This window comes from Chiloscyllium plagiosum, chromosome 12 (genome assembly GCF_004010195.1).
Source record: "Chiloscyllium plagiosum isolate BGI_BamShark_2017 chromosome 12, ASM401019v2, whole genome shotgun sequence".
Lineage (NCBI taxonomy): Eukaryota > Metazoa > Chordata > Chondrichthyes > Orectolobiformes > Hemiscylliidae > Chiloscyllium > Chiloscyllium plagiosum.
The window spans coordinates 45,723,190-45,731,667 of NC_057721.1; positions in this window are offsets into that span (position 1 = coordinate 45,723,190).

The following is an 8,478-nucleotide window of genomic DNA, read 5'->3' on the forward strand; positions in this document are numbered from 1 at the left end:
TCTGCTAGGAGGCGTCCAGTCTCCCCAATGTAGAGGAGACCGCATTGGGAGCAACGGATACAATAAGTGATATTAGTGGATGTGCAAGTAAAACTTTGATGGATGTGGAAGGCTCGTTTAGGGCCTTGGATAGAGGTGAGGGAGGAGGTGTGGGCGCAGGTTTTATAGTTCCTGCGGTGGCAGGGGAAAGTGCCAGGATGGGAGGGTGGATTGTAGGGGGGCGTGGACCTGACCAGGTAGTCACGGAGGTCAGGAGCCTCAGTCTTTTCAATTGACCAACCTTTTGGCATCTATTGGCTCTGTACAGATTTTTTTACAAGAATCTCTTTGCTTCACAGCCCTGTTGCTGTTGTCAATCCTTGATCATCACAGATCTTGGCAACTGGGGCCTGGTAGAAAACTTCACGTGACTTTGTTTAATTTGGGACATCATTCATTATTCTTCACACAATTTTGACAGGTTAGTAGTCCGACTTTGTTGATGTATTGAGCTATAATTACCAGGACTACCTTGCAGTTAAATCCTTCTTCAGCCTTTAAAGCCATAATCATTAGAAGCTAAGCTTGTTCTATCTGACAAGCACCTCATCAATATCAAACCCTAATCTCACAACTAATTTGGATTCTTATGGACTCCAATCACCCCCTTTCAAAACAATGAATTACACAGAGGGGAAACAAAAGATGTGACTTGTGGAAATGTGTAACTGCTGGTGCTATCTCCCTCAACAGGATGTCAGTACAGATTAAGCCAGAGCAGTATTCTTTGGTCTATATGATTAATGATCTGATGTCTTACAAATAATAGCCCCAAGGCCATATTTCGAGGCAGCTTGTTTGAGTGTCAGCATGAAAACAGTATTTTCTCTGTTTACAAATTGAGAGTGTATCCCAATCTTCTTGACATTCTATTCTTTTCTGCAATTTTTCTTCTCTATTATTATAGCTGTGATATTATATCTTTAACTTAAAATGGGTCAATGCCTCTAAATAATAGCTAAGAAAGGAAATTTCAGACAAAAACATGAAAATAGATTATTTGCTGGCCCACCTCTGCGATCTTGCTGAGCTAAGTATGCTTCACTGGAAGTCAAAGCAAGATTCAAGACAAAAGCACAGTGATATTTTCCTACATTACTTCAGTGACTACCCCACAAAAGTATGTAATTAATTCAGACATTGCGTAACTGAAGTGTACAATATTTTCCAAAATAGTCATGAAAGGTTTGGGGTTCATTTTAACATTGATAATTGTACAATTTTAGTGAATTCCAATCATAGATAATTTTCCTCATCGATCTCTGAGGAGATGCTATTACACATTTCTGGAGCAGGTGGACTTGAACTCAGGCCTTGTACTTCAGACATGGAGACACTTACACTCAACCACTTGGGCCCTGAGGTCCAATTCTATTTGTAGACTGAGTTTGAGAGAGCCAATGTAAAAGATCTGCAACTCCTGATTAGTTACAAAACCATATAGAATTCAATATTTTTATAACAATAAATACAGAACTGCAATGGATTCAGTTGATTCACAATGGAAAACCAGCCTGTGACCTCTGATTGACTGGATGCATGTCTCTTGTTCTCTTCTGTTAATGAAAATTTCCCTTTTGTCTTTCATCTTATCACACATTGAACTGGCAAGAGTTACAGTTCATTAACCCTTTCTAGTCACTGCGTATGGTCACAGCTATCCTAATTCGGTTGGGTTGCCAATGCATCAGCAGCACCTGAACAATCTCAGATGGTTTAAGTACGGTGTGCCTGATATCTGATTGGTTCCTTTAAGCGTGATGGGAATCTTGCTGACACCATTTCCCGTGATCTCCAGACTTTTTTCTGAAATGTCACTCACTTATAATTAGATTTTATTGTCACATGTGCTCAAGTATAGGAATACATACAGGCCTTTCTGCTTTAACACATGTTTCGTTAACACAAATTTGCTGTATCGCAATTGACAAATTGAGAATGCTGTTTCTAAAGCATGAACTTTTAGAACTTTTTTAAAAAACACCGCCAACACTTTAAGTGTTGTTTCTAAAGCACGATCTTTCTGTAATGCAGAGTTGCACAAGAACATAGCCATCGCGTCATACAAGACTTACCTATATGAGCGCAGTGAAAAGTGTACAAAGTCATCAATCTCCAACACCAACTTGGTTACAAAGTCAGAAAATCAAAAAAAAAATTTTTTAAATGGAGCCAAAAGATAAGACAACATCTAGATTTTAAGTGTAAAGTCTTATCTCCATTAAGATGTTTGGAATACTCAGCCACAGACGCAGGTACCCAGGCCTAACCATAGCCTGGAGTCTAGGACAGCTGATCGCTGGGAGGCAAAAGTGAGGACTGCAGATGCTGGAGTTCAGAGTCTAGATTATAGTGGTGCTGGAAAAGCTCAGCAGGTCAGGCAGCATCCGAGGAGCAGGAAAATCAATGTTTTGGGCAAAAGGCCTTCATTAGGAACGAAGGCAGGGGTGGGGCTGGGGAGAAAGTAGCCAAGAGTACAATGGGTGGATGGAGGTGGGGATGAAGGTGGTAGGTCGGAGATGAGGGTGGAGCAGATAAGTGGGACGGAAGATTGGCAGGTAGGACAGGTCATGAGGATGGTGCTGAGCTGGCAGGTTGGAACTGGGGGAAGGTGGGGGGAGGGGAAATGAGGAAACTGGACTTCACCCAGTTCTAACCTGCCAGCTCAGCACCATCCTATCACCCTCCCATTTATCTCTCCACCCCAGGGGCTCCCTGTCTTCAATCCTGATAAAGGGTTTTTGCCCGAAACGTTGATTTTCCAGCTCCTCGGATGCTGCCTGACCTGCTGTGCTTTTCCAGCACCACTCTAATCCTGATTGCTGGGAGGCCCCACATTCTTGTTGCCATTGATGATGCCGCTGCCTCTGATCGCTGAGAGGAGCTTTGCCACACCTGCCCCTGCCGCCCCCGAATGCTGGAATGAACTGTGTTGTTGCTGCCTTTGACACTGTCACATCCAATCGCTGAGATGGCTGGGAAGCTGCCACTCACACTGCCAATATCATGCTGCTGCCTTCTCCGATCACCAAGAAGAACCCAGGAGGCTGCTGCTTCTAATCATGCCACCACCTTTGACCACAGGGAGGCTGCTGCCATTGCACACAGGTCCTGCTTTCACTGCTGCCAATCACTGCAAAACCCACTTGTTGGTTTATCCCTTCCATTACAGTTTGTCTATGTCAACTTGCTAACTCTGTTGGACTCTATTTAGACAACCAGAGTAAATTGTGTTTCAGAGGATATGGAATATTACTTCCAAATCCCAAAAATCTGAACTGAGATTTCTGTGTTCTGGGATATTCAAAAGCCTATCAACATCTTTTAGTGAAAAGAACAGTGACTGTTGATGCCTGAAACATGTGAAATACAATTACTTTCAAAAGACCACACTCACTTCTTTGTTCTTCAAAAGGAGTCACATTTGCAAAAATCAACTCTTGTTATTGAACTGAATCTCTACAACCCAGATTGCCTTAACATATTATTGCATGAAACTGCTTACAGAACTTTATTTCAAATTATGTGCGTGCATAGGGCAGTTACATCCTTTAAGTTAAAACCTAAACCAGTTTTAAAAACATAAGCTGTATCCTGAAACCAAGAAGCTATTTTCACATCAAAGGGATTTCACATTTGTCAGCCTGAGTTTATAAAACTTTAAGGTGCAAAAGCAACTTCCAGCATTTGTTCATTTGACCTGAGGGCATTGGAAACCTTCCACTTCGCACACAGGCACACATGAAAGACAAAGGGTTACATAAAACCAGTATCTTTCATTGACCCAAATTAAACAGAATACAATTTGATTCTATGCTTGCTGGATCAGGGTCAAAATTATTGAATTATAATACAATCCTACAACCTATCAATTCCATATTTATGATAACACATCAGGAACATATTATATGGGGAGCATTAAAACTAACCTAGGTGATCAGGCCTACTTGTACACTTATCCTGTAGTAAAATTATTTAACCAGTTGATGAAATAAAGAGGGAGCTGTAGTTTTCAGGATATCCAATTAGCTGCTGCTCTGTAACTGCTGTAATGTTGTCAGTTATAGCTATTTCTTTGGAACAGATTGGAAAAGTCATTGCAAATTAAGTGGGCTTGCTTCTATCTTGATTCACCAATGAGATTATGAGCTGAGAAGTTTCATCGAGGTCATATTATTCTCAGCTGACAGAAACATCACCATTGTACGTGGGTGCTGGTGGGATCAACAGTGACCACATCTGCAGCAAGTGTTGGCTGCATGAGAAACTACAGCTCAGAGGTGATGAGTTGGAGTCTGAGCTCCACACACTGTGACAGATCAGGAAGGGAAGAGTTACTTGGACACTGTTTCAATGGACAGTCACCCCCTTTAGATTAATAACATCGCATTTGGTTGTGGTCAGTAGAAGGAGGATGTAATGATGAGTGAGGCAGCTATGGTGTCCCGGAATTTAACTTTGGAGGAGGCTCAGCCACTCCCCTTTTCCAATAGGTACAAGGTTCTTGCTCCCACTGTGGAAAAGGGCACAGTCTGCTGGAGGATAAACAAATTGACTACAGTGCTGCATTTCACATCACTGTTTAAATATGAAGAGAAAATGGAAATGTTGTAGTAATAGGGGTTAACATAGTCAGGGAGTAAGTACAGCACTGTGCAGCAATGTCAGTGTCCCAAAAAAGGTATCCCAAAGTCTGTGTTGCCTATCTTGCCAAAGTTCAGGGCAACTCTTCTGGGCTAGCAAGGAACTTATTGTGGGAGGGGAAGAACCCGTTATTGATCCTGGCCCACGTAACTACCAATAACATAGGTAGGACTAGGAAAGAAGTTCAGATTAAAGCCAACATTTTTTTTAATCAGTCCTCGCAGTGAAGGATATTATAAGCAGCTCAAAGGTAACTGGTGAGAAAGGTGTTAATAGGAGGAGAAATCTTGGAATGGTCTCGATCACAAGGGAGAAAGTATTTGACAAACTAATGGGACCTGATTGCCTACATCCAACAGTGAGCTGGACATCGTAGAATATGCGTGGAGCTATTAACCTGGACCCATCAGAAATTCCTGGCTAACATACAAAAGGGGGAGGGTCAGTGATATTAACACTTTGGTGTCTGACTCTATTTGAGGCAGCATTATAGTTTAGGGCAGCTGCTTATATATAATTAAAGGGTGACGAGATACTGGCCTCTGTGGAGTTATTTCATATTGGTCAAAATATTCCTCCACTCACTGGATTCTATGGGGCTTCCAGTGGATTGGAAAATCACTAATGCGATGCCCCTGTACAAGAAGGGCGGGAGACAAAGCAGGAACCTACAGGCCAGCTCACCTAACATTTGTCATTGATAGAATGTTAGAGGCCATTTTTAAAGAAGAAATAGCAAGACATCTGGAAAAGCTTAAAGCGATCAAGCAGAGTTCACATGTTTTTGTGAAAGGCCAATCATTTTTCATGAATTTTCTAGAGTTCATTGAGCATACATCAAACCAATTGATAAAGAGAAATTGGTAGATGCAGTGATTTTGGATTTCCAGAAGGCATTCAATAAAGTGCCATGTAAAGGTACTTACACAAGTTAGGAGCTCATGGTATCGTTGGTAATGTATCAGCATGGGTTGAGGATTGGTTAATACGTGGAAACAGAGTCAGGATCAATGGCCTCTTTCAGATTGGAAAGGTATAACTAATGAAGTGACATAAGGTTCATGCCTAGTTCAAATATTTACTATCTATATTAATGGGAATGGAAAAAAGGGCAGAGTGTAACGTATCCGTAATTGGGGATGATACAAAAAATTAAGAACAGGTATATTGTGACAAAGACATAAGGAATTGGCAAAGGAATATTGATCACTTGAGTAAGTGGGCAAAAAGCTTGGCAGGCAGAGTGATATCATCCAGGTTGGTAGGAAGCATCAAAAGGCACCAGTTATTTACATTGAGAGCGAATATTAAACAAAATGTTGCCCAGAGGGAGCTGGATGTTTTTATGTTTAAACCACATTGTATTAGTATGCAGTATCTGCAAGTAATTAAGAAAGATTTTGGCTTTTATTGCTGAAGATTTGGGGTTCAGAAATGGGAAAGCTTTGTTATAATTGTGCAAGGTGTGGGTGAGGCTGTGTACAATTTTGGACCCTGTATTTAAGAGAGGTTGTACTGGCTTTGGAGGCAGTTCAAAAGAGATTCAATAAGTTGATTGCTGTGATGAAGGTGTTGATACATTGAGAATCGTGAAATGGCTTCGACCTTTATTCATTAGAATTTAGGAGAATGAGGGATGATCTTATTGAAATGTAAGATTTTGAGGGGAGTTGACAGAGCAGATGTTGAGAAGTTGTTTCCATGTGTGGGCAGATCTTGAACTGGGGACTTAATTACAGAATAAAAGGATGTTCATTTATGCTGGTGATGGGAACAATTTCTTCATTGAGGGGAGTGAATGTCTGCATTCTCTTCCGCCGTGAGTTGTGAGGGCTTGATCAATGTAATCATTTAAATAGAAGATAGATAAATGTAATCATTTAAATAGAAGATAGATAAATTTGATGGCTAAGTTAAGCTGTCACAAACATGGAATTAAGGACTGAGGCAGATCAGCCATGATCATATAGAATAGTGGGACAGGCTTCAAGAGCTGAATAGTTTACTCCTGCTCCTGTTTCCTATGTTCTTATGATGTCCAGACAATTCAGAAAATCTACTGTATAGTAATTATAATTTAATATTCCCTTAACCTTCTCTGTCTTCTGAAACTTTGCTTTCCATACTACAGTCACCCTAGTTTTGAGAATTGCTGAAGGCCCTGACTTATCATTACCAACCCCAACTTACCACATTACAATTTTCCATTATTATTTCTTGGCATCTGTGGTCATAGTGATTACCCTGTAAAATTCAAACTAGTGAGGAAATTAATATTAACATGATGAAAAGCCAATATCTATCTTCTTTATAAGATATACCCATTGGTAAACTGACTCTAGGACTGCAAATAGTGCCCAGAGATTGGTATGTTACTAGTCAGGTTAGTAGTCTAATTTTCCATGCGAGTCTCTTTAAGCCTCTGTTTATAAGTGTACAACAGTATTAGTTGCAAATGATTCTCCCCTTTCTACCCACCACCTATCTTAATGTTCCAGCTCATATCACTGGATGTACTCTATTTGGGACAATAGATCAGTTATTTGAAAAAGACTTCTGATTTAAAATAGCATTTTTCAAAAGTCATACAATCCCATACATCATAGTTAAGACCATCGATTCTGAAATGTAAAGATTGGAGCAAGATATTTTATTTATGACAAGGCTCGTACAGTGCTGGAGGAAGAAAATAAGAAATTCTGGAGGCTCAAATAAAATAAGCGTTGGAGAGCACATCATGAATGAAGGTATACTCAGATTTAATGTAACAGCGTATGCTGATGTGGGAAAGAGCTGTGCCCTCTTGCTGTAACAAAATAAATCTTTCAAGCCTCTTATAAAATTGGTGTCAGTTTCTCAGACATAAGAAAAAGTTCAATAGAGAACTTACCATTGCAGTCAATTACAGACACTGTTCTGTCTAGTAATTAAGACCAAATCAATATCAGTAGATAAATAAAAGAATAAACCTTTGCTTCAAATGAATAAAGTCCTCTGAAACACAATAGCTTTACTGAATGTACGCCTGGCCTAGTATTTCACTTTTGTTGAACCTAATTCTTCAAAGCATCTGAGATAAATAATTGTTAAAAAAATATTAAGGCTTTAACATCATATTGAAGAATGAAGTGCATGTTATCAAATAAAGATTAGTCACAAGACAATTACTCACTATCTAGGTGTTGTACAGACAATCTTTTAATCAAGTGTTTTGTTCATCCTGCCAGCCTTGCACTTCAGCATTTCCAAATGTTTTGAGTTTTGGCTCCCAAACAGGCAGAATGATTACATTAACCATTTGGAAAGAGAATCATATTAATTTTAATTATAAAGATTATTTCTAAGGCTAAGGATTTGGCATGGGGTCACAGTTATCCTATGCACAATCATTTTCATTGAGGCATACAGCAATAAATGCAGTGTTGCGCTATCATTCACCAAGCATTGAGTTGATCCCTGAGCTGCTAGATGCCTGAATGTTCAGCAAGGAGTGGAACATGATGCAGTTTGTCTTACTTCAACAAATGAAGGACTCCATCCCACTGCCATTTTGATTTAAGAAAGAGCAGAAAAGGCCTACTCTCAATGTGTAACTTGAAGACTTAATCCAGGTCAGTGATGAGGTGAGAGAGCTGTCTCCTTTCTGTACACTCTCAATTCCACTCTCCAGGGACACTGGGGAAATTTAATGCCATTCCCCCTCCCCCAACTGCATGCAAACTCCTTGGTGGGTGTTAGATTAGATTAGATTACATTACAGTGTGGAAACAGGCCCTTCGGCCCAACAAGTCCACA